Genomic DNA, 4,725 nt, shown 5'->3' with positions numbered 1-4,725 from the left:
GCTTATAGAACTGGGGGTTTGGTGGTCTTCGGCTGTTTTCTGATTAGCCTCCGTAGTAGGCTTATAGAACTGGGGGTTTGGTGGTCTTCAGCTGTTTTCTGATTAGCCTCCGTAGCAGGCTTATAGAACTGGGGGTTTGGTGGTCTTCGGCTGTTTTCTGATTAGCCCAGTTCAAAAAACCTGGGTTCATAATTAGACCAGGCCGGCTATGTTGTCTATATGCAATCAGAAAATAGCACATAAAAGATCCCAAAGACCCCCCAAAACACCCAGTTTTTGGCATGCTATGGAGGCTACCTCCATGGGGAGTCAGGCATCTTCTACTCTCTATTCATGGTGATTTTAACAACAGTAGCTACAGGGTATGAAAAGTCATTTTCTGGGATAAGATCCTATGTCACAGTTGGGGAACATTACATACTACAGGTCGATACACAATCATGACTGGGAGCTACGTCGGAAAATTTGGCTGCTCGCTTTATGTGGAACTGCAGGACATAGAACATCAACAAAGCAGTGTTTATTATCATAATTTATTGCTGAGGATAGCAAATCTAGGTCGCTTTAGTTCAGTGAACAGGTGAATGAACTATGGTAAGGCAACACCAATTTAATTTCTTGGTTATCGGATTTGCCCGCTTAATATTTTTCTGATTTGCAAAAAAAAAAAAGAAAATTTCAGAATCAACCGCAAAATGCTCATATTTTGCCCTGAACAGTTGACAGCAGTCCTAGTTGTTACAGTTATTCCATCTTTCAATGCAATGGTTCAAAATTCATTGTTTAAATTTTGAACCAGTCTGGTGTGTTGACTTCATGGCTCCTATCATACCATTTTGGACCATAATAGGATGCCCAGGCCTGTTTTTATTTTTTATTTTTTTGCCCGCCCGCTCCATTATTTTTCTAGAAAAATCCGTTAACCAAGAAATCAAATTGGTGTGGCCTTATGGTAATTTATTGCCGAGGTTGGCAAATCTAGGTCACGAGAGTTCAGTCGAGTCAGGAAACAGGTGAATGAATTATGGCAGGGGTGCGTCGCCTAAATTTCCATGACAGCCTCATTATCACATGTCTGATGTTTCCACTGCTTCTGCTGATTGATGCAGAAATGGCCTTTTCTGACATTAATGCCCCGGCACTGAGTTTTATCCATAATTACGGCCATTTCTGGTTTCTACAGGCTACTTATATTTCCTGGCTACTCAATTCCATGACATGCCTGACTGTACTTAGCATAAGAGTTATAGGACCATTTTTGGAAAAATGGAAACTTTACAGACGCCCCCCCCCCTCCCCTATCACATTTACAAATACGCTGACCTGCTGCATTTGACATAAACATTCATATCCTGTTGCCAGACAATTGTAGTCTAGATACGTATCAAGCATATGAAGTATATGTCTAGATAAACTATGGTTTAAGATAACTGAGTGAGACACAGATACCAAATTTAATGCAGTCTCCCACTCACTTTATTAGATAATAATTGAAACTTTACACTTACTGTGCTGAATAGATAATCATAATGTGACACATGTTCTGAGATTGTTTCATCTTTAGGTACAGAAAAAGTCATGATACACTCCTAGTAGTATTGACAGCCCCAAAAGGATGTATTTCACAACATAATGTTGTTGTTGTTTTTTTGTAGTAATTCTGTTGGTTCTGTCTACAGATTAAGTGCTGTTAATTGCAGAGTGACACACGAATGAAAGCTGTGCAGTAAACCTACAGGGTATGCATGGCCGGATGTACAGTGTCATCATGTAACTCACAGTCACATATCAGTGGACAGAATCTTGGAATCATCATCATTTCTTGGAATAATCTGTGATTTTATAAGTATACAATCTTCCTAATTGTATTGCTCACACGCTAGATATCATAGTTACTCTTTGGGGTGTCACAAAATGCAGTAAATTATTTAGTAACAGTTGGCATTGTCTTTGTGTTTTTTTTGTCTGTCATTTTTTCATCTTTTCATCTAACTTATAGATAAAACGATAATTGTTGTGGCTTGCCAAGTATCATAAACCTTTTCTAAAATATGATTGTTAGCACTTTGTGAGTTTGAGATTGAACAATTAACCAAACTACACATACACTGAGTGGAGCATTGTCCTGCAACTACACAAGTTCAGCAGAAGCTCCCCCTGTCAGAATAGTTGGTAACTGCAGTTAACCCTGACTGGAACTTCTGAAAAACCTCAAATCTGATTAAAGAGTACAAGAAATAAATTACCTTTAGTACAACTGGAAGGTTGAAAGGGGTCTAATACTAAATGGGACAACAGAGTTGAGGGAAAACTATGAACTGCATTGATTGCTCCCTTGGCAATTTAGAGACAAACAGCAGTACACAGTACTGTATTTCACTTTATGTTCACGGTAGCAAAATTTCACGGTCTGAGAAAAATTAACATGTTCACAGAACTTTGTGTTTATCGTAGTGACAGGTGCAGGAAAAAGAAAGTCCAGGAATTATTCGTTAACTGCAATGATAAGTTAACGGTACAGAAGTGACAGTGAAAACAGTGGACATAAAAGTGCAGTGGCAGTGCACAAATCATTAATTACAGTATTAATGGGCGACCTCTGGGGTCTATGACACGGGGAAAAAAAAAGTAGGGACAAAATTGCTAAAAGCTTGGAAATTTATACAATGGGGGGTGTGCAGTAACTCCTGAAATCATGTGTCTTTTCACAAACTTTACAGGCATTTGACATGTCTCTTTGGTGACCCCTTATTACCTTCGCCAAGAAGGTTAATAATATGTTTTCAGGGGCGTTCGTGTATGTGTGTGTGTGTGTGTGTGTGTCTGTCTGTCTGTCAACACGATAACTTAAGAAGGCCTTGATGGATTGTCTTGATACTTGGTAGGTAGGTAGATCTTGATGAGACCTCAAAGTGATTAGATTTTGGACCCCCTAGCGGCTTGTTATGGTACTGCAGCTGAACTTCCGGTTTTGATATCTCATGATCTAGACATGCTATGGTGATGAAATTTAGATGGTAGGTAGCTCTTGTGCTGGGGAAGAAGTGACGTGAGTTTAGGCCCCCTAGTGGCTTGCTCTGGAACTGCAGGGATAAATTCTTGAAAATATTCAAAAGGGGATAACTCAAGAACCGGTTGACAGATCGTCGTGATTTTTGGTATGTAGGTAGCTTACGTGATGCTTAATATAATTATGTGACAATTATGCAAATATTGATGTAATTTGCATAATTTATGGAGAAATTCTATAAATCAGCTGCATTCAATAATAGGACAATTAAAGCTTGTGACGTTGGTAATTGACAACGAGAGAAACACAGGAAGATATTGATTATGTTAATAATGACTTAATTTGCATAATTAATGAGAAAATTTTATAATTATGTAATGATAACTGCCTGGAATTTCATACTTGTGGTATTTGAAAGTTAAATTGAGGTGAACATCATTAAACATAATTTATTCAAATCAGGACCTCATTTGCATAATTCATTAGGAAATGCTAGAATGCATTGTTTGTTAATATAAGACTGTTTTTTGGTTGAGATTATTATAAAATGATATAATTCATGAAAATTAGGTTCCTATTTCTTAAATCAGGGGGGAATAATCTAATCTATAATTTGTCAGTCATAAAGATTAACATCATTTGGCGAAGGTATGAGATCGGGGAACTCTAGTTCCATACTCTTCTAGCCTTATTTTTCTGGGGATGTTTTCGTTGTTGCGGTCTGGGCCTAGCTGTAATAACAAAGATTGCATCTTACCTCCTGGTTGTGATTACTTTCTTTCTGTGCTTCTGTAAATATAAAGCACAATTAATCTCTGTCGTAACTATGTCCACAGCACCACTAATAGCGTCAACAGCTTTACTTCAAAGTAACTTATTGATTTTAAGTTGTTTTGTATCCATTAATATACGGTAAGAGATACAAACACTCTAACCTATTTCATGCACTTTTGTACTGTAGAAAAATTCATTAGTCCTCATTTGCGACTAGTCAAACCACCCATCGAAAAACAGATCTGTACCTTTATTTCTACAATAAATGAAAAGCGAGAAGTTGAATTTATATAACGATAGTTCGTTTCTTCTGTATCTGTTAACCGTGTCCATTCATCTTGTTTTGTTGTGACCTGTACTTAGCCAATTTTGGCAGAAATGTGCAATAAAGGTCTTCATTCATTCATTCATTCTAACCGTAGCTTAAGGGGGGGGGTCCTATATCGTGTAGAAGTAGAAGTAGAATCGAGGACATCTGTGTTTTGTATCCTTTGATCTACGGCAGGAGGTAAAAATAGTCTTACCAAGGACGTCTGTATGAGGACAAGGACATGCCGGTAGCCAGGATTTTGGTGGGGGGGGGGGTCTTCCTACTGTCCGAGGGACCAGCGAGCGCCGAAGGCCGAAGACACGAGCTTTCTAGGGGGTCCGGGGGCATGCTCCTCCAGAAAATTTTGAAAAATGAAAATTCTGAAATGGCGTTTCCCGTGTTTTTGAGACTATTTCAATTCGGAACGGAGACAGACAACTGAGCAGTTTTTCTAGGATTCCAGTCCCGCTGGTGATACAAATCAGTCCACTTTTTAAAGAAAACTCTTGGACCTTTACTGATAAAAAGTGGACCTTAATTTGAGCATCTGTGTGTGTGTGTGTGTGTGTGTGTGTGTGTGTGTGTGTGTGTGTGTGTGTGTAGTGTGTGTGTGTGTGTGTGTGTGTGTGTG

The sequence above is a fragment of the Branchiostoma belcheri genome, unplaced genomic scaffold (assembly GCF_001625305.1).
Source record: "Branchiostoma belcheri isolate BF01 breed outbred unplaced genomic scaffold, Haploidv18h27 scaffold7, whole genome shotgun sequence".
NCBI lineage: Eukaryota > Metazoa > Chordata > Leptocardii > Amphioxiformes > Branchiostomatidae > Branchiostoma > Branchiostoma belcheri.
This window is presented reverse-complemented; position numbering follows the sequence as displayed.